The sequence below is a fragment of the Oryza brachyantha genome, unplaced genomic scaffold (assembly GCF_000231095.2).
Source record: "Oryza brachyantha unplaced genomic scaffold, ObraRS2 ChrUN-Ctg46, whole genome shotgun sequence".
Taxonomy (NCBI): domain Eukaryota; kingdom Viridiplantae; phylum Streptophyta; class Magnoliopsida; order Poales; family Poaceae; genus Oryza; species Oryza brachyantha.
Window position 1 is genome coordinate 594,129 of NW_024427246.1, and position 23,229 is coordinate 617,357.

The 23,229-nt window shown below is 58.0% G+C and overlaps 45 non-coding genes and 2 pseudogenes across 45 annotated transcripts; all 47 read right to left on the minus strand.

Moving 5' to 3' along the window:
• Positions 1-293: 293 nt before the first annotated feature.
• On the minus strand, positions 294-412 carry LOC121056189. The gene has a single exon (XR_005813056.1). It is a non-coding gene; the product is annotated as a 5S ribosomal RNA (ribosomal RNA).
• Positions 413-784: 372 nt separating this feature from the next.
• LOC121056288 lies at positions 785-903 on the minus strand. Its single transcript, XR_005813153.1, has one exon. It is a non-coding gene; the product is annotated as a 5S ribosomal RNA (ribosomal RNA).
• Positions 904-1,275: 372 nt separating this feature from the next.
• On the minus strand, positions 1,276-1,394 carry LOC121056431. The gene has a single exon (XR_005813289.1). It is a non-coding gene; the product is annotated as a 5S ribosomal RNA (ribosomal RNA).
• Positions 1,395-1,766: 372 nt separating this feature from the next.
• LOC121056324 lies at positions 1,767-1,885 on the minus strand. Its single transcript, XR_005813188.1, has one exon. It is a non-coding gene; the product is annotated as a 5S ribosomal RNA (ribosomal RNA).
• A 372-nt stretch (positions 1,886-2,257) lies between these two features.
• Positions 2,258-2,376, minus strand: LOC121056348. The gene has a single exon (XR_005813209.1). It is a non-coding gene; the product is annotated as a 5S ribosomal RNA (ribosomal RNA).
• A 372-nt stretch (positions 2,377-2,748) lies between these two features.
• On the minus strand, positions 2,749-2,867 carry LOC121056222. The gene has a single exon (XR_005813089.1). It is a non-coding gene; the product is annotated as a 5S ribosomal RNA (ribosomal RNA).
• A 372-nt stretch (positions 2,868-3,239) lies between these two features.
• Positions 3,240-3,358, minus strand: LOC121056325. The gene has a single exon (XR_005813189.1). It is a non-coding gene; the product is annotated as a 5S ribosomal RNA (ribosomal RNA).
• A 545-nt stretch (positions 3,359-3,903) lies between these two features.
• Positions 3,904-4,022, minus strand: LOC121056281. The gene has a single exon (XR_005813146.1). It is a non-coding gene; the product is annotated as a 5S ribosomal RNA (ribosomal RNA).
• Positions 4,023-4,393: 371 nt separating this feature from the next.
• LOC121056320 lies at positions 4,394-4,512 on the minus strand. Its single transcript, XR_005813184.1, has one exon. It is a non-coding gene; the product is annotated as a 5S ribosomal RNA (ribosomal RNA).
• Positions 4,513-4,884: 372 nt separating this feature from the next.
• On the minus strand, positions 4,885-5,003 carry LOC121056228. The gene has a single exon (XR_005813095.1). It is a non-coding gene; the product is annotated as a 5S ribosomal RNA (ribosomal RNA).
• A 372-nt stretch (positions 5,004-5,375) lies between these two features.
• Positions 5,376-5,494, minus strand: LOC121056128. The gene has a single exon (XR_005812995.1). It is a non-coding gene; the product is annotated as a 5S ribosomal RNA (ribosomal RNA).
• Positions 5,495-5,866: 372 nt separating this feature from the next.
• Positions 5,867-5,985, minus strand: LOC121056214. The gene has a single exon (XR_005813081.1). It is a non-coding gene; the product is annotated as a 5S ribosomal RNA (ribosomal RNA).
• A 372-nt stretch (positions 5,986-6,357) lies between these two features.
• On the minus strand, positions 6,358-6,476 carry LOC121056274. Its single transcript, XR_005813139.1, has one exon. It is a non-coding gene; the product is annotated as a 5S ribosomal RNA (ribosomal RNA).
• A 372-nt stretch (positions 6,477-6,848) lies between these two features.
• On the minus strand, positions 6,849-6,967 carry LOC121056329. The gene has a single exon (XR_005813193.1). It is a non-coding gene; the product is annotated as a 5S ribosomal RNA (ribosomal RNA).
• Positions 6,968-7,325: 358 nt separating this feature from the next.
• Positions 7,326-7,444, minus strand: LOC121056399. The gene has a single exon (XR_005813259.1). It is a non-coding gene; the product is annotated as a 5S ribosomal RNA (ribosomal RNA).
• A 372-nt stretch (positions 7,445-7,816) lies between these two features.
• Positions 7,817-7,934, minus strand: LOC121056305. The gene has a single exon (XR_005813170.1). It is a non-coding gene; the product is annotated as a 5S ribosomal RNA (ribosomal RNA).
• A 372-nt stretch (positions 7,935-8,306) lies between these two features.
• Positions 8,307-8,425, minus strand: LOC121056373. The gene has a single exon (XR_005813233.1). It is a non-coding gene; the product is annotated as a 5S ribosomal RNA (ribosomal RNA).
• A 372-nt stretch (positions 8,426-8,797) lies between these two features.
• On the minus strand, positions 8,798-8,916 carry LOC121056184. Its single transcript, XR_005813051.1, has one exon. It is a non-coding gene; the product is annotated as a 5S ribosomal RNA (ribosomal RNA).
• A 333-nt stretch (positions 8,917-9,249) lies between these two features.
• Positions 9,250-9,368, minus strand: LOC121056409. The gene has a single exon (XR_005813269.1). It is a non-coding gene; the product is annotated as a 5S ribosomal RNA (ribosomal RNA).
• A 382-nt stretch (positions 9,369-9,750) lies between these two features.
• On the minus strand, positions 9,751-9,846 carry LOC121056582 (annotated as a pseudogene).
• Positions 9,847-10,284: 438 nt separating this feature from the next.
• LOC121056328 lies at positions 10,285-10,403 on the minus strand. Its single transcript, XR_005813192.1, has one exon. It is a non-coding gene; the product is annotated as a 5S ribosomal RNA (ribosomal RNA).
• A 372-nt stretch (positions 10,404-10,775) lies between these two features.
• LOC121056527 lies at positions 10,776-10,893 on the minus strand. Its single transcript, XR_005813385.1, has one exon. It is a non-coding gene; the product is annotated as a 5S ribosomal RNA (ribosomal RNA).
• A 372-nt stretch (positions 10,894-11,265) lies between these two features.
• LOC121056528 lies at positions 11,266-11,383 on the minus strand. Its single transcript, XR_005813386.1, has one exon. It is a non-coding gene; the product is annotated as a 5S ribosomal RNA (ribosomal RNA).
• A 372-nt stretch (positions 11,384-11,755) lies between these two features.
• On the minus strand, positions 11,756-11,873 carry LOC121056516. Its single transcript, XR_005813374.1, has one exon. It is a non-coding gene; the product is annotated as a 5S ribosomal RNA (ribosomal RNA).
• A 372-nt stretch (positions 11,874-12,245) lies between these two features.
• On the minus strand, positions 12,246-12,363 carry LOC121056490. The gene has a single exon (XR_005813348.1). It is a non-coding gene; the product is annotated as a 5S ribosomal RNA (ribosomal RNA).
• Positions 12,364-12,735: 372 nt separating this feature from the next.
• On the minus strand, positions 12,736-12,854 carry LOC121056141. Its single transcript, XR_005813008.1, has one exon. It is a non-coding gene; the product is annotated as a 5S ribosomal RNA (ribosomal RNA).
• Positions 12,855-13,226: 372 nt separating this feature from the next.
• Positions 13,227-13,345, minus strand: LOC121056362. The gene has a single exon (XR_005813223.1). It is a non-coding gene; the product is annotated as a 5S ribosomal RNA (ribosomal RNA).
• A 372-nt stretch (positions 13,346-13,717) lies between these two features.
• Positions 13,718-13,835, minus strand: LOC121056491. Its single transcript, XR_005813349.1, has one exon. It is a non-coding gene; the product is annotated as a 5S ribosomal RNA (ribosomal RNA).
• Positions 13,836-14,207: 372 nt separating this feature from the next.
• LOC121056466 lies at positions 14,208-14,326 on the minus strand. The gene has a single exon (XR_005813324.1). It is a non-coding gene; the product is annotated as a 5S ribosomal RNA (ribosomal RNA).
• Positions 14,327-14,698: 372 nt separating this feature from the next.
• Positions 14,699-14,817, minus strand: LOC121056231. Its single transcript, XR_005813098.1, has one exon. It is a non-coding gene; the product is annotated as a 5S ribosomal RNA (ribosomal RNA).
• Positions 14,818-15,189: 372 nt separating this feature from the next.
• On the minus strand, positions 15,190-15,308 carry LOC121056313. The gene has a single exon (XR_005813178.1). It is a non-coding gene; the product is annotated as a 5S ribosomal RNA (ribosomal RNA).
• Positions 15,309-15,642: 334 nt separating this feature from the next.
• Positions 15,643-15,761, minus strand: LOC121056567 (annotated as a pseudogene).
• Positions 15,762-16,133: 372 nt separating this feature from the next.
• Positions 16,134-16,252, minus strand: LOC121056443. Its single transcript, XR_005813301.1, has one exon. It is a non-coding gene; the product is annotated as a 5S ribosomal RNA (ribosomal RNA).
• Positions 16,253-16,624: 372 nt separating this feature from the next.
• On the minus strand, positions 16,625-16,743 carry LOC121056497. Its single transcript, XR_005813355.1, has one exon. It is a non-coding gene; the product is annotated as a 5S ribosomal RNA (ribosomal RNA).
• Positions 16,744-17,115: 372 nt separating this feature from the next.
• Positions 17,116-17,234, minus strand: LOC121056199. The gene has a single exon (XR_005813066.1). It is a non-coding gene; the product is annotated as a 5S ribosomal RNA (ribosomal RNA).
• A 372-nt stretch (positions 17,235-17,606) lies between these two features.
• On the minus strand, positions 17,607-17,725 carry LOC121056498. Its single transcript, XR_005813356.1, has one exon. It is a non-coding gene; the product is annotated as a 5S ribosomal RNA (ribosomal RNA).
• Positions 17,726-18,097: 372 nt separating this feature from the next.
• Positions 18,098-18,215, minus strand: LOC121056486. The gene has a single exon (XR_005813344.1). It is a non-coding gene; the product is annotated as a 5S ribosomal RNA (ribosomal RNA).
• Positions 18,216-18,587: 372 nt separating this feature from the next.
• LOC121056492 lies at positions 18,588-18,705 on the minus strand. The gene has a single exon (XR_005813350.1). It is a non-coding gene; the product is annotated as a 5S ribosomal RNA (ribosomal RNA).
• Positions 18,706-19,077: 372 nt separating this feature from the next.
• LOC121056352 lies at positions 19,078-19,194 on the minus strand. The gene has a single exon (XR_005813213.1). It is a non-coding gene; the product is annotated as a 5S ribosomal RNA (ribosomal RNA).
• Positions 19,195-19,566: 372 nt separating this feature from the next.
• Positions 19,567-19,685, minus strand: LOC121056433. Its single transcript, XR_005813291.1, has one exon. It is a non-coding gene; the product is annotated as a 5S ribosomal RNA (ribosomal RNA).
• Positions 19,686-20,057: 372 nt separating this feature from the next.
• On the minus strand, positions 20,058-20,176 carry LOC121056410. The gene has a single exon (XR_005813270.1). It is a non-coding gene; the product is annotated as a 5S ribosomal RNA (ribosomal RNA).
• Positions 20,177-20,548: 372 nt separating this feature from the next.
• Positions 20,549-20,665, minus strand: LOC121056315. Its single transcript, XR_005813180.1, has one exon. It is a non-coding gene; the product is annotated as a 5S ribosomal RNA (ribosomal RNA).
• A 346-nt stretch (positions 20,666-21,011) lies between these two features.
• LOC121056379 lies at positions 21,012-21,130 on the minus strand. The gene has a single exon (XR_005813239.1). It is a non-coding gene; the product is annotated as a 5S ribosomal RNA (ribosomal RNA).
• Positions 21,131-21,502: 372 nt separating this feature from the next.
• Positions 21,503-21,621, minus strand: LOC121056161. Its single transcript, XR_005813028.1, has one exon. It is a non-coding gene; the product is annotated as a 5S ribosomal RNA (ribosomal RNA).
• Positions 21,622-21,994: 373 nt separating this feature from the next.
• Positions 21,995-22,111, minus strand: LOC121056317. Its single transcript, XR_005813181.1, has one exon. It is a non-coding gene; the product is annotated as a 5S ribosomal RNA (ribosomal RNA).
• Positions 22,112-22,483: 372 nt separating this feature from the next.
• On the minus strand, positions 22,484-22,602 carry LOC121056380. The gene has a single exon (XR_005813240.1). It is a non-coding gene; the product is annotated as a 5S ribosomal RNA (ribosomal RNA).
• A 372-nt stretch (positions 22,603-22,974) lies between these two features.
• On the minus strand, positions 22,975-23,093 carry LOC121056201. Its single transcript, XR_005813068.1, has one exon. It is a non-coding gene; the product is annotated as a 5S ribosomal RNA (ribosomal RNA).
• Positions 23,094-23,229: the final 136 nt, after the last annotated feature.

Sequence of the window (23,229 nt, forward strand, 5' to 3'; positions counted from 1 at the left end):
GTAGGAGCGAATAAGCGGCTGACTCGTACCGCGTACGAACGGCAGGGTCTCATGAGAGCGAAAAGCGAGATACGTGTACCCCGAGCGAACGGCGGGACGTCTGTCCCGGACAGAAGTTGGAACGAACGACGGCGTCGCCAGGCACGCGCGTCACGAGCGATAAACGCGTAGGCCGAACGAATGGCTCCGGCAAGTACCGAGAACGGTAAAAATGAACGAATGGCTCGACCGAGGTCCCAAAACGGCAAAAATGAACGAATGTCTCGCCCAAGAACCCAAAACGGCTAAAAAGAGGGATGCAACACGAGGACTTCCCAAGAGGTCACCCATCCTAGTACTACTCTCGCCCAAGCACGCTTAACTTCGGAGTTCTGATAGGATCCGATGCTTTAGTGCTGGTATGATCGCATCCAACAAGTCTCGCACCGCCTGCCCCCTTATGCTCCCCGCGCGTGGCCCTTACCCGTCCGCCCGGGGCGAACCGTGCCGTCGTAGGAGCGAATAAGCGGCTGACTCGTACCGCGTACGAACGGCAGGGTCTCATGAGAGCGAAAAGCGAGATACGTGTACCCCGAGCGAACGGCGGGACGTCTGTCCCGGACAGAAGTTGGAACGAACGACGGCGTCGCCAGGCACGTGCGTCACGAGCGATAAACGCGTAGGCCGAACGAATGGCTCCGGCAAGTACCGAAAACGGTAAAAATGAACGAATGGCTCAACCGAGGTCCCAAAACAGCAAAAATGAACGAATGTCTCGACGAAGAACCCAAAACGGCTAAAAAGAGGGATGCAACAAGAGGACTTCCCAAGAGGTCACCCATCCTAGTACTACTCTCGCCCAAGCAAGCTTAACTTCGGAGTTCTAATGGGATCCGGTGCTTTAGTGCTGGTATGATCGCATCCAACATGTCTCGCACCGCCTGCCCCCTCATGCTCCCCGCGCGTGGCCCTTACCCGTCCGCCCGGGGCGAACCGTGCCGTCGTAGGAGCGAATAAGCGGCTGACTCGTACCGCGTACGAACGGCAGGGTCTCATGAGAGCGAAAAGCGAGATACGTGTACCCCGAGCGAACGGCGGGACGTCTGTCCCGGACAGAAGGTGGAACGAACGACGGCGTCGCCAGGCACGCGCGTCACGAGCGATAAACGCGTAGGCCGAACGAATGGCTCCGGCAAGTACCCAAAACGGTAAAAATGAACGAATGTCCCGATCGAGGTCCCAAAACGGCAAAAATGAACAAATGTCCCGACCAAGAACCCAAAACGGCTAAAAAGAGGGATGCAACACGAGGACTACCCAGGAGGTCACCCATCCTAGTGCTACTCTCGCCCCAGCACGCTTAACTTTGGAGTTCTGATGGGATCCGGTGCTTTAGTGCTGGTATGATCACATCTAGCATGTCTCGCACCGCCTGCCCCCTTATGCTCCCCGCGCGTGGCCCTTACCCGTCCGCCCGGGGCGAACCGTGCCGTCGTAGGAGCGAATAACCGGCTGACTCGTACCGCGTACGAACGGCAGGGTCTCATGAGAGCGAAAAGCGAGATACGTGTACCCCGAGCGAACGGCGGGACGTCTGTCCCGGACAGAAGGTGGAACGAACGACGGCGTCGCCAGGCACGCGCGTCACGAGCGATAAACGTGTAGGCCGAACGAATGGCTCCGGCAAGTACCGAAAACGGTAAAAATGAACGAATGGCTCGATCGAGGTCCCAAAACGGCAAAAATGAACAAATGTCCCGACCAAGAACCCAAAACGGCTAAAAAGAGGGATGCAACACGAGGACTTCCCAGGAGGTCACCCATCCTAGTGCTACTCTCGCCCAAGCACGCTTAACTTTGGAGTTCTGATGGGATCCGGTGCTTTAGTGCTGGTATGATCACATCTAGCATGTCTCGCACCGCCTGCCCCCTTATGCTCCCCGCACGTGGCCCTTACCCGTCCGCCCGGGGCGAACCGTGCCGTCGTAGGAGCGAATAAGCGGCTGACTCGTACCGCGTACGAACGGCAGGGTCTCATGAGAGCGAAAAGCGAGATACGTGTACCCCGAGCGAACGGCGGGACGTCTGTCCCAGACAGAAGGTGGAAGGAACGACGGCGTCGCCAGGCACGCGCGTCACGAGCGATAAACGCGTAGGCCGAACGAATGGCTCCGGCAAGTACCGAAAACGGTAAAAATGAACGAATGGCTCGATCGAGGTCCCAAAACGGCAAAAATGAACGAATGTCCCGACCAAGAACACAAAACGGCTAAAAAGAGGGATGCAACACAAGGACTTCCCAGGAGGTCACCGATCCTAGTGCTACTCTCGCCCAAGCACGCTTAACTTCGGAGTTCTGATGGGATCCGGTGCTTTAGTGCTGGTATGATCGCATCCAGCATGTCTCGCGCCGCCTGCCCCCTTATGCTCCCCGCGCGTGGCCCTTACCCGTCCGCCCGGGGCGAACCGTGCCGTCGTAGGAGCGAATAAGCGGCTGACTCGTACCGCGTACGAACGGCAGGGTCTCATGAGAGCGAAAAGCGAGATACGTGTACCCCGAGCGAACGGCGGGACGTCTGTCCCGGATAGAAGGTGGAACGAACGACGGCGTCGCCAGGCACGCGCGTCACGAGCGATAAACGCGTAGGCCGAACGAATGGCTCCGGCAAGTACCGAAAAGGGTAAAAATGAACGAATGGCTCGATCGAGGTCCCAAAACGGCAAAAATGAACGAATGTCCCGACCAAGAACCCAAAACGGCTAAAAAGAGGGATGCAACACGAGGACTTCCCAGGAGGCCACCTATCCTAGTACTACTCTCGCCCAAGCACGCTTAACTTCGGAGTTCTGATGGGATCCGGTGCTTTAGTGCTGGTATGATCGCATCAAGCATGTCTTGCACCGCCTGCCCCCTTATGCTCCCCGCGCGTGGCCCTTACCCGTCCGCCAAGGGCGAACCGTGCCGTCGTAGGAGCGAATAAGCGGCTGACTCGTACCGCGTACGAACGGCAGGGTCTCATGAGAGCGAAAAGCGAGATACGTGTACCCCGAGCGAATGGCGGGACGTCTGTCCCGGACAGAAGTTGGAACGAACGACGGCGTCGCCAGGCACGCACGTCACGAGCGATAAACGCGTAGGCCGAACGAATGGCTCCGGCAAGTACCGAAAACGGTAAAATTGAACGAATGGCTCGACCGAGGTCCCAAAACAGCAAAAATGAACGAATGTCTCGACGAAGAACCCAAAACGGCTAAAAAGAGGGATGCAACACGAGGACTTCCCAAGAGGTCACCCATCCTAGCACCACTCTCGCCCAAGCACGCTTAACTTCGGAGTTCTGATGGGATCCGGTGCTTTAGTGCTAGTATGATCGCATCAAGCATGTCTTGCACCGCCTGCCCCCTTATGCTCCCCGCGCGTGGCCCTTACCCGTCCGCCAAGGGCGAACCGTGCCGAAGATGTCACCCATCCTAGCACCACTCTCGCCCAAGCACGCTTAACTTCGGAGTTCTAATGGGATACGGTGCTTTAGTGCTGGTATGATCGCATCCAGCATGTCTCGCACCGCCTGCCCCCTTGTGCTCCCCGCGCGTGGCCCTTACCCGTCCGCCCGGGGCGAACCGTGCCGTCGTAGGAGCGAATAAGCGGCTGACTCGTACCGCGTACGAACGGCAGGGTCTCATGAGAGCGAAAAGCGAGATACGTGTACCCCGAGCGAACGGCGGGACGTCTGTCCCGGACAGAAGGTGGAACGAACGACGGCGTCGCCAGGCACGCGCGTCACGAGCGATAAACGCGTAGGCCGAACGAATGGCTCCGGCAAGTACCGAAAACGGTAAAAATGAACGAATGGCTCGATCGAGGTCCCAAAACGGCAAAAATGAACGAATGTCCCGACCAAGAACCCAAAACGGCTAAAAAGAGGGATGCAACACGAGGACTTCCCAAGAGGTCACCCATCCTAGTGCTACTCTCGCCCAAGCACGCTTAACTTCGGAGTTCTAATGGGATCCGGTGCTTTAGTGCTGGTATGATCACATCTAGCATGTCTCGCACCGCCTGCCCCCTTATGCTCCCCGCGCGTGGCCCTTACCCGTCCGCCCGGGGCGAACCGTGCCGTCGTAGGAGCGAATAAGCGGCTGACTCGTACCACGTACGAACGGCAGGGTCTCATGAGAGCGAAAAGCGAGATACGTGTACCCCGAGCGAACGGCGGGACGTCTGTCCCGGACAGAAGGTGGAAGGAACGACGGCGTCGCCAGGCACGCGCGTCACGAGCGATAAACGCGTAGGCCGAACGAATGGCTCCGGCAAGTACCGAAAACGGTAAAAATGAACGAATGGCTCGACCGAGGTCCAAAACCGCAAAAATGAACGAATGTCTCGACCAAGAACTCAAAACGGCTAAAAAGAGGGATGCAACACGAGGACTTCCCAGGAGGCCACCCATCCTAGTACTACTCTCGCCCAAGCACGCTTAAATTCAGAGTTCTGATGGGATCCGGTGCTTTAGTGCTGGTATGATCGCATCAAGCATGTCTTGCACCGCCTGCCCCCTTATGCTCCCTGCGCGTGGCCCTTACCCGTCCGCCAAGGGCGAACCGTGCCGTCGTAGGAGCGAATAAGCGGCTGACTCGTACCGCGTACGAACGGCAGGGTCTCATGAGAGCGAAAAGCGAGATACGTGTACCCCGAGCGAATGGCGGGACGTCTGTCCCGGACAGAAGTTGGAACGAACGACGGCGTCGCCAGGCACGCACGTCACGAGCGATAAACGCGTAGGCCGAACGAATGGCTCCGGCAAGTACCGAAAACAGTAAAATTGAACGAATGGCTCGACCGAGGTCCCAAAACAGCAAAAATGAACGAATGTCTCGACGAAGAACCCAAAACGGCTAAAAAAAGGGATGCAACACGAGGACTTCCCAGGAGGTCACCCATCCTAGTACTAGTCTTGCCCAAGCACGCTTAACTTCGGAGTTCTGATGGGATCCGGTGCTTTAGTGCTGGTATGATCACATCTAGCATGTCTCGCACCGCCTGCCCCCTTATGCTCCCCGCGCGTGGCCCTTACCCGTCCGCCCGGGGCGAACCGTGCCGTCGTAGGAGCGAATAAGCGGCTGACTCGTACCGCGTACGAACGGCAGGGTCTCATGAGAGCGAAAAGCGAGATACGTGTACCCCGAGCGAACGGCGGGACGTCTGTCCCGGACAGAAGGTGGAAGGAACGACGGCGTCGCCAGGCACGCGCGTCACGAGCGATAAACGCGTAGGCCGAACGAATGGCTCCGGCAAGTACCGAAAACGGTAAAAATGAACGAATGGCTCGACCGAGGTCCAAAACCGCAAAAATGAACGAATGTCTCGACCAAGAAACTCAAAACGGCTAAAAAGAGGGATGCAACACGAGGACTTCCCAGGAGGCCACCCATCCTAGTACTACTCTCGCCCAAGCACGCTTAACTTCGGAGTTCTGATGGGATCCGGTGCTTTAGTGCTGGTATGATCGCATCAAGCATGTCTTGCACCGCCTGCCCCCTTATGCTCCCTGCGCGTGGCCCTTACCCGTCCGCCAAGGGCGAACCGTGCCGTCGTAGGAGCGAATAAGCGGCTGACTCGTACCGCGTACGAACGGCAGGGTCTCATGAGAGCGAAAAGCGAGATACGTGTACCCCGAGCGAACGGCGGGACGTCTGTCCCGGACAGAAGTTGGAACGAACGACGGCGTCGCCAGGCACGCGCGTCACGAGCGATAAACGCGTAGGCCGAACGAGTGGCTCCGGCAAGTACCGAGAACGGTAAAAATGAACGAATGGCTCGACCGAGGTCCCAAAACGGCAAAAATGAACGAATGTCTCGACCAAGAACCCAAAACGGCTAAAAAGAGGGATGCAACACGAGGACTTCCCAGGAGGTCACCCATCCTAGTACTAGTCTTGCCCAAGCACGCTTAACTTCGGAGTTCTGATGCGATCCGGTGCTTTAGTGCTGGTATGATCGCATCCAGCATGTCTTGCACCGCCTGCCCCCTTATACTCCCCGCGCGTGGCCCTTACCCGTCCGCCCGGGGCGAACCGTGCCGTCGTAGGAGCGAATAAGCGGCTGACTCGTACCGCGTACGAACGGCAGGGTCTCATGAGAGCGAAAAGCGAGATACGTGTACCCCGAGCGAATGGCGGGACGTCTGTCCCGGACAGAAGTTGGAACGAACGACGGCGTCGCCAGGCACGCACGTCACGAGCGATAAACGCGTAGGCCGAACGAATGGCTCCGGCAAGTACCGAAAACGGTAAAAATGAACGAATGGCTCGACCGAGGTCCCAAAACGGCAAAAATGAACGAATGTCTCGACCAAGAACCCAAAACGGCTAAAAAGAGGGATGCAACACGAGGGCATCCCAGGAGGTCACCCATCCTAGTACTACTCTCGCCCAAGCACGCTTAACTTTGGAGTTCTGATGGGATCCGGTGCTTTAGTGCTGGTATGATCGCATCAAGCATGTCTCGCACCGCCTGCCCCCTTATGCTCCCCGCGCGTGGCCCTTACCCGTCCGCCCGGGGCGAACCGTGCCGTCGTAGGAGCGAATAAGCGGCTGACGCGTACCGCGTACGAACGGCAGGGTCTCATGAGAGCGAAAAGCGAGATACGTGTACCCTGAGCGAACGGCGGGACGTCTGTCCCGGACAGAAGGTGGAAGGAACGACGGCGTCGCCAGGCACGCGCGTCACGAGCGATAAACGCGTAGGCCGAACGAATGGCTCCGGCAAGTACCGAAAACGGTAAAAATGAACGAATGGCTCGACCGAGGTCCCAAAACGGCAAAAATGAACGAATGTCTCGACCAAGAACCCAAAACGGCTAAAAAGAGGGATGCAACAGAGGACTTTCCCAGGAGGTCACCCATCCTAGTACTACTCTCGCCCAAGCACGCTTAACTTCGGAGTTCTGATGGGATCCGATGCTTTAGTGCTGGTATGATCGCATCCAGCATTTCTTGCACCGCCTGCCCCCTTATGCTCCCCGCGCGTGGCCCTTACCCGTCCGCCCGGGGCGAACCGTGCCGTCGTAGGAGCGAATAAGCGGCTGACTCGTACCGCGTACGAACGGCAGGGTCTCATGAGAGCGAAAAGCGAGATACGTGTACCCCGAGTGAACGGCGGGACGTCTGTCCCGGCCAGAAGGTGGAACGAACGACGGCGCGTCACGAGCGATAAACGCGTAGGCCGAACGAATGGCTCCGGCTAGTACCGAAAACGGTAAAAATGAACGAATGGCTCGACCGAGGTCCCAAAACGGCAAAAATGAACGAATGTCTCGACCAAGAACCCAAAACGGCTAAAAAGAGGGATGCAACACGAGGATTTCCTAGGAGGTCACCCATCCTAGTACTACTCTCGCCCAAGCACGCTTAACTTCGGAGTTCTGATGGGATCCGGTGCTTTAGTGCTGGTATGATCGCATCCAGCATGTCTCCCACCGCCTGCCACCTTATGCTCCTCAAGCGTGGCCCTTACCCGTCCGCCCGGGGCGAACCGTGCCGTCGTAGGAGCGAATAAGCGGCTGACTCGTACCGCGTACGAACGGCAGGGTCTCATGAGAGCGAAAAGCGAGATACGTGTACCCCGAGCGAACTGCAGGACGTCTGTCCCGGACAGAAGGTGGAACGAACGACGGCGTCGCCAGGCACGCGCGTCACGAGCGATAAACGCGTAGGCCGAACGAATGGCTCCGGCAAGTACCGAAAACGGTAAAAATGAACGAATGGCTCGACCGAGGTCCCAAAACAGCAAAAATGAACGAATGTCTCGACCAAGAACCCAAAACGGCTAAAAAGAGGGATGCAACACGAGGACTTCCCAGGAGGTCACCCATCCTAGTACTACTCTCGCCCAAGCACGCTTAACTTCGAATTCTAATGGGATCCGGTGCTTTAGTGCTGGTATGATCGCATCCAGCATGTCTCGCACCGCCTGCCCCCTTATGCTCCCCGCGCGTGGCCCTTACCCGTCCGCCCGGGGCGAACCGTGCCGTCGTAGGAGCGAATAAGCGGCTGACTCGTACCGCGTACGAACGGCAGGGTCTCATGAGAGCGAAAAGCGAGATACGTGTACCCCGAGCGAACGGCGGGACGTCTGTCCCGGACAGAAGGTGGAACGAACGACGGCGTCGCCAGGCACGCGCGTCACGAGCGATAAACGCGTAGGCCGAACGAATGGCTCCGACAAGTACCGAAAACGGTAAAAATGAACGAATGGCTCGATCGAGGTCCCAAAACAGCAAAAATGAACGAATGTCCCGACCAAGAACCCAAAACGGCTAAAAAGAGGGATGCAACACAAGGACTTCCCAGGAGGTCACCCATCCTAGTGCTACTCTCGTCCAAGCACGCTTAACTTCGGAGTTCTAATGGGATCCGGTGATTTAGTGCTGGTATTATCGCATCCAGCATGTCTCGCACCGCCTGCCCCCTTATGCGCCCCGCGCGTGGCTCTTACCCGTCCGCCCGGGGCGAACCGTGCCGTCGTAGGAGCGAATAAGTGGCTGACTCGTACCGCGTACGAACGGCAGGGTCTCATGAGAGCGAAAAGCGAGATACGTGTACCCCGAGCGAACGGCGGGACGTCTGTCCCGGACAGAAGTTGGAACGAACGACGGCGTCGCCAGGCACGCGCGTCACGAGCGATAAACGCGTAGGCCGAACGAATGGCTCCGGCAAGTACCGAAAACGGTAAAAGTGAACGAATGGCTCGACCGAGGTCCCAAACCAGCAAAAATGAACGAATGTCCCGACCAAGAACCCAAAACGGCTAAAAAGAAGGATGCAACACGAGGACTTCCCAGGAGGTCACCCATCCGAGTGCTACTCTCGCCCAAGCACGCTTAACTTCGGAGTTCTGATGGGATCCGGTGCTTTAGTGCTGGTATGATCGCATCCAGCATGTCTCGCACCGCCTGCCCCCTTATGCTCCCCGCGCGTGGCCCTTACCCGTCCGCCCGGGGCGAACCGTGCCGTCGTAGGAGCGAATAAATGGCTGACTCGTACCGCGTACGAACGGCAGGGTCTCATGAGAGCGAAAAGCGAGATACGTGTACCCCGAGCGAACGGCGGGACGTCTGTCCCGGACAGAAGGTGGAAGGAACGACGGCGTCGCCAGGCACGCGCGTCACGAGCGATAAACGCGTAGGCCGAACGAATGGCTCCGGCAAGTACCGAAAACGGTAAAAATGAACGAATGGCTCGACCGAGCTCCCAAAACGGCTAAAAAGAGGGATGCAACACGAGGACTTCCCAGGAGGTCACCCATCCTATTCCTACTCTTGCCCAAGCACGCTTAACTTCGGAGTTCTGATGGGATCCGGTGCTTTAGTGCTGGTATGATCGCATCTGGCATGTCTCGCACCGCCTGCCCCCTTATGCTCCCCGCGCGTGGCCCTTACCCGTCCGCCCGGGGCGAACCGTGCCGTCGTAGGAGCGAATAAGCGGCTGACTCGTACCGCGTACGAACGGCAGGGTCTCATGAGAGCGAAAAGCGAGATACGTGTACCCCGAGCGAACGGCGGGACGTCTGTCCCGGACAGAAGGTGGAAGGAACGACGGCGTCGCCAGGCACGCGCGTCACGAGCGATAAACGCGTAGGCCGAACGAATGGCTCCGGCAAGTACCGAAAACGGTAAAAATGAACGAATGGCTCGACCGAGCTCCCAAAACGGCAAAAATGAACGAATGTCTCGACGAAGAACCCAAAACGGCTAAAAAGAGGGATGCAACACGAGGACTTCCCAGGAGGTCACCCATCCTAGTCCTACTCTCGCCCAAGCACGCTTAACTTCGGAGTTCTGATGGGATCCGGTGCTTTAGTGCTCGCCCAAGCACGCTTAACTTCGGAGTTCTGATGGGATCCGGTGCTTTAGTGCTGGTATGATCGCATCTGGCATGACTCGCACCGCCTGCCCCCTTATGCTCCCCGCGCGTGGCCCTTACCCGTCCGCCCGGGGCGAACCGTGCCGTCGTAGGAGCGAATAAGCGGCTGACTCGTACCGCGTACGAACGGCAGGGTCTCATGAGAGCGAAAAGCGAGATACGTGTACCCCGAGCGAACGGCGGGACGTCTGTCCCGGACAGAAGGTGGAAGGAACGACGGCGTCGCCAGGCACGCGCGTCACGAGCGATAAACGCGTAGGCCGAACGAATGGCTCCGGCAAGTACCGAAAACGGTAAAAATGAACGAATGGCTCGACCGAGCTCCCAAAACGGCAAAAATGAACGAATGTCTCGACGAAGAACCCAAAACGGCTAAAAAGAGGGATGCAACACGAGGACTTCCCAGGAGGTCACCCATCCTAGTCCTACTCTCGCCCAAGCACGCTTAACTTTGGAGTTCTAATGGGATCCGGTGCTTTAGTGCTGGTATGATCGCATCTGGCATGTCTCACACCGCCTGCCCCCTTATGCTCCCCGCGCGTGGCCCTTACCCGTCCGCCCGGGGCGAACCGTGCAGTCGTAGGAGCGAATAAGCGGCTGACTCGTACCGCGTATGAACGGCAGGGTCTCATGAGAGCGAAAAGCGAGATACGTGTACCCCGAGCGAACGGCGGGACGTCTGTCCCGGACAGAAGTTGGAACGAACGACGGCGTCGCCAGGCACGCGCGTCACGAGCGATAAACGCGTAGGCCGAACGAATGGCTCCGGCAAGTACCGAAAACGGTAAAAATGAACGAATGGCTCGACCGAGGTCCCAAAACAGCAAAAATGAACGAATGTCTCGACGAAGAACCCAAAACGGCTAAAAATAGGGATGCAACACAAGGACTTCCCAAGACGTCACCCATCCTAGTACTACTTTCGCCCAAGCACGCTTAACTTCGAATTCTAATTGGATCCGGTGCTTTAGTGCTGGTATGATCGCATCCAGCATGTCTCGCACCGCCTGCCCCCTTATGCTCCCCTCGCGTGGCCCTTACCCGTCCGCCCGGGGCGAACCGTGCCGTCGTAGGAGCGAATAAGCGGCTGACTCGTACCGCGTACGAACGGCAGGGTCTCATGAGAGCGAAAAGCGAGATACGTGTACCCCGAGCGAACGGCGGGACGTCTGTCCCGGACAGAAGGTGGAACGAACGACGGCGTCGCCAGGCACGCGCGTCACGAGCGATAAACGCGTAGGCCGAACGAATGGCTCCGGCAAGTACCGAAAACGGTAAAAATGAACGAATGGCTCGACCGAGGTCCCAAAACAGCAAAAATGAACGAATGTCTCGACGAAGAACCCAAAACGGCTAAAAATAGGGATGCAACACAAGGACTTCCCAAGACGTCACCCATCCTAGTACTACTTTCGCCCAAGCACGCTTAACTTCGAATTCTAATTGGATCCGGTGCTTTAGTGCTGGTATGATCGCATCCAGCATGTCTCGCACCGCCTGCCCCCTTATGCTCCCCGCGCGTGGCCCTTACCCGTCCGCCCGGGGCGAACCGTGCCGTCGTAGGAGCGAATAAGCGGCTGACTCGTACCGCGTACGAACGGCAGGGTCTCATGAGAGCGAAAAGCGAGATACGTGTACCCCGCGCGAACGGCGGGACGTCTGTCCCGGACAGAAGGTGGAACGAACGACGGCGTCGCCAGGCACGCGCGTCACGAGCGATAAACGCGTGGGCCGAACGAATGGCTCCGGCAAGTACCGAAAACGGTAAAAATGAACGAATGGCTCGACCGTGGTCCCAAAACAGCAAAAATGAACGAATGTCTCGACGAAGAACCCAAAACGGCTAAAAAGAGGGATGCAAATGAGGACATCCCAGGAGGTCACCCATCCTAGTGCTACTCTCGCCCAAGCACGCTTAACTTCGGAGTTCTGATTGGATCCGGTGCTTAAGTGCTGGTATGATCACATCCAGCATGTCTCGCACCGCCTGCCCCCTTATGCTCCCCGCGCGTGGCCCTTACCCGTCCGCCCGGGGCGAACCGTGCCGTCGTAGGAGCGAATAAGCGGCTGACTCGTACCGCGTACGAACGGCAGGGTCTCATGAGAGCGAAAAGCGAGATACGTGTACCCCGAGCGAACGGCGGGACGTCTGTCCCGGACAGAAGGTCGAACGAACGACGGCGTCGCCAGGCACGCGCGTCACGAGCGATAAACGCGTAGGCCGAACGAATGGCTCCGGCAAGTACCGAAAACGGTAAAAATGAACGAATGGCTCGACCGAGGTCCCAAAACGGCAAAAATGAACGAATGTCTCGACGAAGAACCCAAAACGGCTAAAAAGAGGGATGCAACACCATGACTTCCAGGAGGTCACCCATCCTAGTACTACTCTCGCCCAAGCACGCTTAACTTCGGAGTTCTGATGGGATCCGCTGCTTTAGAGCTGGTATGATCGCATCCGGCATGTCTTGCACCGCCTGCCCCCTTATGCTCCCCGCGCGTGGCCCTTACCCGTCTGCCCGGGGCGAACCGTGCCGTCGTAGGAGCGAATAAGCGGCTGACTCGTACCGCGTACGAACGGCAGGGTCTCATGAGAGCGAAAAGCGAGATACGTGTACCCCGAGCGAACGGCGGGACGTCTGCCCCGGACAGAAGGTGGAAGGAACGACGGCGTCGCCAGGCACGCGCGTCACGAGCGATAAACGCGTAGGCCGAACGAATGGCTCCGGCAAGTACCGAAAACGGTAAAAATGAACGAATGGCTCGACCGAGGTCCCAAAACGGCAAAAATGAACGAATGTCTCGACGAAGAACCCAAAACGGCTAAAAAGAGGGATGCAACACGAGGACTTCCCAGGAGGTCACCCATCCTAGTACTACTCTCGCCCAAGCACGCTTAACTTCGGAGTTCTGATGGGATCCGGTGCTTTAGTGCTGGTATGATCGCATCCGACATGTCACGCACCGCCTGCCCCCTTATGCTCCCCGCGCGTGGCCCTTACCCGTCCGCCCGGGGCGAACCGTGCCGTCGTAGGAGCGAATAAGCGGCTGACTCGTACCGCGTACGAACGGCAGGGTCTCATGAGAGCGAAAAGCGAGATACGTGTACCCCGAGCGAACGGCGGGACGTCTGTCCCGGACAGAAGGTGGAAGGAACGACGGCGTCGCCAGGCACGCGCGTCACGAGCGATAAACGCGTAGGCCGAACGAATGGCTCCGGCAAGTACCGAAAACGGTAAAAATGAACGAATGGCTCGACCGAGGTCCCAAAACGGCAAAAATGAACGAATGTCTCGACGAAGAACCCAAAACGGCTAAAAAGAGGGATGCAACACGAGGACTTCCCAGGAGGTCACCCATCCTAGTCCTACTCTCGCCCAAGCACGCTTAACTTCGGAGTTCTGATGGGATCCGGTGCTTTAGTGATGGTATGATCGCATCTGGCATGACTCGCACCGCCTGCCCCCTTATGCTCCCCGCGCGTGGCCCTTACCCGTCCGCCCGGGGCGAACCGTGCCGTCGTAGGAGCGAATAAGCGGCTGACTCGTACCGCGTACGAACGGCAGGGTCTCATGAGAGCGAAAAGCGAGATACGTGTACCCCGAGCGAACGGCGGGACGTCTGTCCCGGACAGAAGGTCGAACGAACGACGGCGTCGCCAGGCACGCGCGTCACGAGCGATAAACGCGTAGGCCGAACGAATGGCTCCGGCAAGTACCGAAAACGGTAAAAATGAACGAATGGCTCGACCGAGGTCCCAAAACGGCAAAAATGAACGAATGTCTCGACGAAGAACCCAAAACGGCTAAAAAGAGGGATGCAACACCATGACTTCCAGGAGGTCACCCATCCTAGTACTACTCTCGCCCAAGCACGCTTAACTTCGGAGTTCTGATGGGATCCGCTGCTTTAGAGCTGGTATGATCGCATCCGGCATGTCTTGCACCGCCTGCCCCCTTATGCTCCCCGCGCGTGGCCCTTACCCGTCTGCCCGGGGCGAACCGTGCCGTCGTAGGAGCGAATAAGCGGCTGACTCGTACCGCGTACGAACGGCAGGGTCTCATGAGAGCGAAAAGCGAGATACGTGTACCCCGAGCGAACGGCGGGACGTCTGCCCCGGACAGAAGGTGGAAGGAACGACGGCGTCGCCAGGCACGCGCGTCACGAGCGATAAACGCGTAGGCCGAACGAATGGCTCCGGCAAGTACCGAAAACGGTAAAAATGAACGAATGGCTCGACCGAGGTCCCAAAACGGCAAAAATGAACGAATGTCTCGACGAAGAACCCAAAACGGCTAAAAAGAGGGATGCAACACGAGGACTTCCCAGGAGGTCAGCCATCCTAGTACTACTCTCGCCCAAGCACGCTTAACTTCGGAGTTCTGATGGGATCCGGTGCTTTAGTGCTGGTATGATCGCATCCGACATGTCTCGCACCGCCTGCCCCCTTATGCTCCCCGCGCGTGGCCCTTACCCGTCCGCCCGGGGCGAACCGTGCCGTCGTAGGAGCGAATAAGCGGCTGACTCGTACCGCGTACGAACGGCAGGGTCTCATGAGAGCGAAAAGCGAGATACGTGTACCCCGAGCGAACGGCGGGACGTCTGTCCCGGACAGAAGGTGGAAGGAACGACGGCGTCGCCAGGCACGCGCGTCACGAGCGATAAACGCGTAGGCCGAACGAATGGCTCCGGCAAGTACCGAAAACGGTAAAAATGAACGAATGGCTCGACCGAGGTCCCAAAACGGCAAAAATGAACGAATGTCTCGACGAAGAACCCAAAACGGCTAAAAAGAGGGATGCAACACGAGGACTTCCCAGGAGGTCACCCATCCTAGTCCTACTCTCGCCCAAGCACGCTTAACTTCGGAGTTCTGATGGGATCCGGTGCTTTAGTGCTGGTATGATCGCATCTGGCATGACTCGCACCGCCTGCCCCCTTATGCTCCCCGCGCGTGGCCCTTACCCGTCCGCCCGGGGCGAACCGTGCCGTCGTAGGAGCGAATAAGCGGCTGACTCGTACCGCGTACGAACGGCAGGGTCTCATGAGAGCGAAAAGCGAGATACGTGTACCCCGAGCGAACGGCGGGACGTCTGTCCCGGACAGAAGGTGGAAGGAACGACGGCGTCGCCAGGCACGCGCGTCACGAGCGATAAACGCGTAGGCCGAACGAATGGCTCCGGCAAGTACCGAAAACGGTAAAAATGAACGAATGGCTCGACCGAGCTCCCAAAACGGCAAAAATGAACGAATGTCTCGACGAAGAACCCAAAACGGCTAAAAAGAGGGATGCAACACGAGGACTTCCCAGGAGGTCACCCATCCTAGTCCTACTCTCGCCCAAGCACGCTTAACTTTGGAGTTCTGATGGGATCCGGTGCTTTAGTGCTGGTATGATCGCATCTGGCATGTCTCGCACCGCCTGCCCCCTTATGCTCCCCGCGCGTGGCCCTTACCCGTCCGCCCGGGGCGAACCGTGCCGTCGTAGGAGCGAATAAGCGGCTGACTCGTACCGCGTACGAACGGCAGGGTCTCATGAGAGCGAAAAGCGAGATACGTGTACCCCGAGCGAACGGCGGGACGTCTGTCCCGGACAGAAATTGGAACGAACGACGGCGTCGCCAGGCACGCGCGTCACGAGCGATAAACGCGTAGGCCGAACGAATGGCTCCGGCAAGTACCGAAAACGGTAAAAATGAACGAATGGCTCGACCGAGGTCCCAAAACAGCAAAAATGAACGAATGTCTCGACAAGGACTTCCCAAGAGGTCACCCATCCTAGTACTACTTTCACCCAAGCACGCTTAACTTCGAATTCTAATGGGATCCGGTGCTTTAGTGCTGGTATGATCGCATCCAGCATGTCTCGCACCGCCTGCCCCCTTATGCTCCCCTCGCGTGGCCCTTACCCGTCCGCCCGGGGCGAACCGTGCCGTCGTAGGAGCGAATAAGCGGCTGACTCGTACCGCGTACGAACGGCAGGGTCTCATGAGAGCGAAAAGCGAGATACGTGTACCCCGAGCGAACGGCGGGACGTCTGTCCCGGACAGAAGGTGGAACGAACGACGGCGTCGCCAGGCACGCGCGTCACGAGCGATAAACGCGTAGGCCGAACGAATGGCTCCGGCAAGTACCGAAAACGGTAAAAATGAACGAATGGCTCGACCGAGGTCCCAAAACAGCAAAAATGAACGAATGTCTCGACGAAGAACCCAAAACGGCTAAAAAGAGGGATGCAACACAAGGACTTCCCAAGAGGTCACCCATCCTAGTACTACTCTCGCCCAAGCACGCTTAACTTCGGAGTTCTAATGGGATCCGGTGCTTTAGTGCTGGTATGATCGCATCCAGCATGTCTCGCACCGCCTGCCCCCTTATGCTCCCCGCGCGTGGCCCTTACCCGTCCGCCCGGGGCGAACCGTGCCGTCGTAGGAGCGAATAAGCGGCTGACTCGTACCGCGTACGAACGGCAGGGTCTCATGAGAGCGAAAAGCGAGATACGTGTACCCCGAGCGAACGGCGGGACGTCTGTCCCGGACAGAAGGTGGAACGAACGACGGCGTCGCCAGGCACGCGCGTCACGAGCGATAAACGCGTAGGCCGAATGAATGGCTCCGGCAAGTACCGAAAACGGTAAAAATGAACGAATGGCTCGATCGAGGTTCCAAAACGGCAAAAATGAACGAATGTCCCGACCAAGAACCCAAAACGGCTAAAAAGAGGGATGCAACATGAGGACTTCCCAGGAGGTCACCCATCCTAGTGCTACTCTCGTCTAAGCACGCTTAACTTCGGTGTTCTGATGGGAACCGGTGCTTTAGTGCTGGTATGATCACATCTAGCATGCCACGCAGCGCCTGCCCCCTTATGCTCCCCGCGCGTGGCCCTTACCCGTCCGCCCGGGGCGAACCGTGCCGTCGTAGGAGCGAATAAGCGGCTGACTCGTACCGCGTACGAACGGCAGGGTCTCATGAGAGCGAAAAGCGAGATACGTGTACCCCGAGCGAACGGCGGGACGTCTGTCCCGGACAGAAGGTGGAACGAACGACGGCGTCGCCAGGCACGCGCGTCACGAGCGATAAACGCGTAGGCCGAACGAATGGCTCCGGCAAGTACCGAAAACGGTAAAAATGAACGAATGGCTCGACCGAGGTCCCAAAACAGCAAAAATGAACGAATGTCTCGACGAAGAACCCAAAACGGCTAAAAAGAGGGATGCAACACAAGGACTTCCCAAGAGGTCACCCATCCTAGTACTACTCTCGCCCAAGCACGCTAAACTTCGGAGTTCTAATGGGATCCGGTGCTTTAGTGCTGGTATGATCGCATCCAGCATGTCTCGCACCGCCTGCCCCCTTATGCTCCCCGCGCGTGGCCCTTACCCGTCCGCCCGGGGCGAACCGTGCCGTCGTAGGAGCGAATAAGCGGCTGACTCGTACCGCGTACGAACGGCAGGGTCTCATGAGAGCGAAAAGCGAGATACGTGTACCCCGAGCGAACGGCGGGACGTCTGTCCCGGACAGAAGGTGGAACGAACGACGGCGTCGCCAGGCACGCGCGTCACGAGCGATAAACGCGTAGGCCGAACGAATGGCTCCGGCAAGTACCGAAAACGGTAAAAATGAACGAATGGCTCGATCGAGGTTCCAAAACGGCAAAAATGAACGAATGTCCCGACCAAGAACCCAAAACGGCTAAAAAGAGGGATGCAACATGAGGACTTCCCAGGAGGTCACCCATCCTAGTGCTACTCTCGTCTAAGCACGCTTAACTTCGGTGTTCTGATGGGAACCGGTGCTTTAGTGCTGGTATGATCACATCTAGCATGCCACGCAGCGCCTGCCCCCTTATGCTCCCCGCGCGTGGCCCTTACCCGTCCGCCCGGGGCGAACCGTGCCGTCGTAGGAGCGAATAAGCGGCTGACTCGTACCGCGTACGAACGGCAGGGTCTCATGAGAGCGAAAAGCGAGATACGTGTACCCCGCGCGAACGGCGGGACGTCTGTCCCGGACAGAAGGTGGAACGAACGACGGCGTCGCCAGGCACGCGCGTCACGAGCGATAAACGCGTAGGCCGAACGAATGGCTCCGGCAAGTACCGAAAACGGTAAAAATGAACGAATGGCTCGACCGTGGTCCCAAAACAGCAAAAATGAACGAATGTCTCGACGAAGAACCCAAAACGGCTAAAAAGAGGGATGCAAATGAGGACATCCCAGGAGGTCACCCATCCTAGTGCTACTCTCACCCAAGCACGCTTAACTTTGGAGTTCTGATGGGATCCGGTGCTTAAGTGCTGGTATGATCACATCCAGCATGTCTCGCACCGCCTGCCCCCTTATGCTCCCCGCGCGTGGCCCTTACCCGTCCGCCCGGGGCGAACCGTGCCGTCGTAGGAGCGAATAAGCGGCTGACTCGTACCGCGTACGAACGGCAGGGTCTCATGAGAGCGAAAAGCGAGATACGTGTACCCCGAGCGAACGGCGGGACGTCTGTCCCGGACAGAAGGTCGAACGAACGACGGCGTCGCCAGGCACGCGCGTCACGAGCGATAAACGCGTAGGCCGAACGAATGGCTCCGGCAAGTACCGAAAACGGTAAAAATGAACGAATGGCTCGACCGAGGTCCCAAAACGGCAAAAATGAACGAATGTCTCGACGAAGAACCCAAAACGGCTAAAAAGAGGGATGCAACACCATGACTTCCAGGAGGTCACCCATCCTAGTACTACTCTCGCCCAAGCACGCTTAACTTCGGAGTTCTGATGGGATCCGCTGCTTTAGAGCTGGTATGATCGCATCCGGCATGTCTTGCACCGCCTGCCCCCTTATGCTCCCCGCGCGTGGCCCTTACCCGTCCGCCCGGGGCGAACCGTGCCGTCGTAGGAGCGAATAAGCGGCTGACTCGTACCGCGTACGAACGGCAGGGTCTCATGAGAGCGAAAAGCGAGATACGTGTACCCCGAGCGAACGGCGGGACGTCTGTCCCGGATAGAAGGTGGAACGAACGACGGCGTCGGCAGGCACGCGCGTCACGAGCGATAAACGCGTAGGCCGAACGAATGGCTCCGGCAAGTACCGAAAACGGTAAAAATGAACGAATGGCTCGACCGAGGTCCCAAAACAGCAAAAATGAACGAATGTCTCGACGAAGAACCCAAAACGGCTAAAAAGAAGGACGCAACACAAGGACTTCCCAGGAGATCACCCATCCTAGTACTACTCGCCCAAGCACGCTTAACTTCGGAGTTCTGATGGGATCCGGTGCTTTAGTGCTGGTATGATCGCATCCGGCATGTCTCGCACCGCCTGCCCCCTTATGCTCCCCGCGCGTGGCCCTTACCCGTCCGCCCGGGGCGAACCGTGCCGTCGTAGGAGCGAATAAGCGGCTGACTCGTACCGCGTACGAACGGCAGGGTCTCATGAGAGCGAAAAGCGAGATATGTGTACCCCGAGCGAACGGCGGGACGTCTGTCCCGGACAGAAGGTGGAAGGAACGACGGCGTCGCCAGGCACGCGCGTCACGAGCGATAAACGCGTAGGCCGAACGAATGGCTCCGGCAAGTACCGAAAACGGTAAAAATGAACGAATGGCTCGACCGAGGTCCCAAAACGGCAAAAATGAACGAATGTCTCGACGAAGAACCCAAAACGGCTAAAAAGAGGGATGCAACACAATGACTTCCAGGGAGGTCACCCATCCTAGTACTACTCTCGCCCAAGCACGCTTAACTTCGGAGTTCTGATGGGATCCGCTGCTTTAGTGCTGGTATGATCGCATCTAACATGTCTCGCACCGCCTGCCCCCTTATGCTCCCCGCGCGTGGCCCTTACCCGTCTGCCCGGGGCGAACCGTGCCGTCGTAGGAGCGAATAAGCGGCTGACTCGTACCGCGTACGAACGGCAGGGTCTCATGAGAGCGAAAAGCGAGATACGTGTACCCCGAGCGAACGGCGGGACGTCTGTCCCGGACAGAAGGTGGAAGGAACGACGGCGTCGCCAGGCACGCGCGTCACGAGCGATAAACGCGTAGGCCGAACGAATGGCTCCGGCAAGTACCAAAAACGGTAAAAATGAACGAATGGCTCGACCGAGGTCCCAAAACGGCAAAAATGAACGAATGTCTCGACGAAGAACCCAAAACGGCTAAAAAGAGGGATGCAACACGAGGACTTCCCAGGAGGTCACCCATCCTAGTACTACTCTCGCCCAAGCACGCTTACCTTCGGAGTTCTGATGGGATCCGGTGCTTTAGTGCTGGTATGATCGCATCCGACATGTCTCGCACCGCCTGCCCCCTTATGCTCCCCGCGCGTGGCCCTTACCCGTCCGCCCGGGGCGAACCGTGCCGTCGTAGGAGCGAATAAGCGGCTGACTCGTACCGCGTACGAACGGCAGGGTCTCATGAGAGCGAAAAGCGAGATATGTGTACCCCGAGCGAACGGCGGGACGTCTGTCCCGGACAGAAGGTGGAAGGAACGACGGCGTCGCCAGGCACGCGCGTCACGAGCGATAAACGCGTAGGCCGAACGAATGGCTCCGGCAAGTACCGAAAACGGTAAAAATGAACGAATGGCTCGACCGAGGTCCCAAAACGGCAAAAATGAACGAATGTCTCGACGAAGAACCCAAAACGGCTAAAAAGAGGGATGCAACAAGAGGACTTCCCAGGAGGTCACCCATCCTAGTACTACTCGCCCAAGCACGCTTAACTTCGGAGTTCTGATGGGATCCGGTGCTTTAGTGCTGGTATGATCGCATCCGGCATGTCTCGCACCGCCTGCCCCCTTATGCTCCCCGCGCGTGGCCCTTACCCGTCCGCCCGGGGCGAACCGTGCCGTCGTAGGAGCGAATAAGCGGCTGACTCGTACCGCGTACGAACGGCAGGGTCTCATGAGAGCGAAAAGCGAGATACGTGTACCCCGAGCGAACGGCGGGACGTCTGTCCCGGACAGAAGGTGGAAGGAACGACGGCGTCGCCAGGCACGCGCGTCACGAGCGATAAACGCGTAGGCCGAACGAATGGCTCCGGCAAGTACCGAAAACGGTAAAAATGAACGAATGGCTCGACCGAGGTCCCAAAACGGCAAAAATGAACGAATGTCTCGAGGGATGCAACACCATGACTTCCCAGGAGGTCACCCATCCTAGTACTACTCTCGCCCAAGCACGCTTAACTTCGGAGTTCTGATGAGATCCACTGCTTTAGTGCTGGTATGATCGCATCCGGCATGTCTTGCACCGCCTGCCCCCTTATGCTCCCCGCGCGTGGCCCTTACCCGTCTGCCCGGGGCGAACCGTGCCGTCGTAGGAGCGAATAAGCGGCTGACTCGTACCGCGTACGAACGGCAGGGTCTCATGAGAGCGAAAAGCGAGATACGTGTACCCCGAGCGAACGGCGGGACGTCTGCCCCGGACAGAAGGTGGAAGGAACGACGGCGTCGCCAGGCACGCGCGTCACGAGCGATAAACGCGTAGGCCGAACGAATGGCTCCGGCAAGTACCAAAAACGGTAAAAATGAACGAATGGCTCGACCGAGGTCCCAAAACGGCAAAAATGAACGAATGTCTCGACGAAGAACCCAAAACGGCTAAAAAGAGGGATGCAACACGAGGACTTCCCAGGAGGTCACCCATCCTAGTACTACTCTCGCCCAAGCACGCTTACCTTCGGAATTCTGATGGGATCCGGTGCTTTAGTGCTGGTATGATCGCATCCGACATGTCTCGCACCGCCTGCCCCCTTATGCTCCCCGCGCGTGGCCCTTACCCGTCCGCCCGGGGCGAACCGTGCCGTCGTAGGAGCGAATAAGCGGCTGACTCGTACCGCGTACGAACGGCAGGGTCTCATGAGAGCGAAAAGCGAGATATGTGTACCCCGAGCGAACGGCGGGACGTCTGTCCCGGACAGAAGGTGGAAGGAACGACGGCGTCGCCAGGCACGCGCGTCACGAGTGATAAACGCGTAGGCCGAACGAATGGCTCCGGCAAGTACCGAAAACGGTAAAAATGAACGAATGGCTCGACCGAGGTCCCAAAACGGCAAAAAATGAACGAATGTCTCGACGAAGAACCCAAAACGGCTAAAAAGAGGGATGCAACAAGAGGACTTCCCAGGAGGTCACCCATCCTAGTACTACTCGCCCAAGCACGCTTAACTTCGGAGTTCTGATGGGATCCGGTGCTTTAGTGCTGGTATGATCGCATCCGGCATGTCTCGCACCGCCTGCCCCCTTATGCTCCCCGCGCGTGGCCCTTACCCGTCCGCCCGGGGCGAACCGTGCCGTCGTAGGAGCGAATAAGCGGCTGACTCGTACCGCGTACGAACGGCAGGGTCTCATGAGAGCGAAAAGCGAGATACGTGTACCCCGAGCGAACGGCGGGACGTCTGTCCCGGACAGAAGGTGGAAGGAACGACGGCGTCGCCAGGCACGCGCGTCACGAGCGATAAACGCGTAGGCCGAACGAATGGCTCCGGCAAGTACCGAAAACGGTAAAAATGAACGAATGGCTCGACCGAGGTCCCAAAACGGCAAAAATGAACGAATGTCTCGACGAAGAACCCAAAACGGCTAAAAAGAGGGATGCAACACCATGACTTCCCAGGAGGTCACCCATCCTAGTACTACTCTCGCCCAAGCACGCTTAACTTCGGAGTTCTGATGAGATCCACTGCTTTAGTGCTGGTATGATCGCATCCGGCATGTCTTGCACCGCCTGCCCCCTTATGCTCCCCGCGCGTGGCCCATACCCGTCCACCCGGGGCGAACCGTGCCGTCGTAGGAGCGAATAAGCGGCTGACTCGTACCGCGTACGAACGGCAGGGTCTCATGAGAGCGAAAAGCGAGATACGTGTACCCCGAGCGAACGGCGGGACGTTTGTCCCGGATAGAAGGTGGAACGAACGACGGCGTCGGCAGGCACGCGCGTCACGAGCGATAAACGCGTAGGCCGAACGAATGGCTCCGGCAAGTACCGAAAACGGTAAAAATGAACGAATGGCTCGACCGAGGTCCCAAAACAGCAAAAATGAACGAATGTCTCGACGAAGAACCCAAAACGGCTAAAAAGAAGGACGCAACACAAGGACTTCCCAAGAGGTCACCCATCCTAGTACTACTCTCGCCCAAGTACGCTTAACTTCGGAGTTCTGATGGGATCCGGTGCTTTAGTGCTGGTATGATCGCATCCGGCATGTCTCGCACCGCCTGCCCCCTTATGCTCCCCGCGCGTGGCCCTTACCCGTCCGCCCGGGGCGAACCGTGCCGTCGTAGGAGCGAATAAGCGGCTGACTCGTACCGCGTACGAACGGCAGGGTCTCATGAGA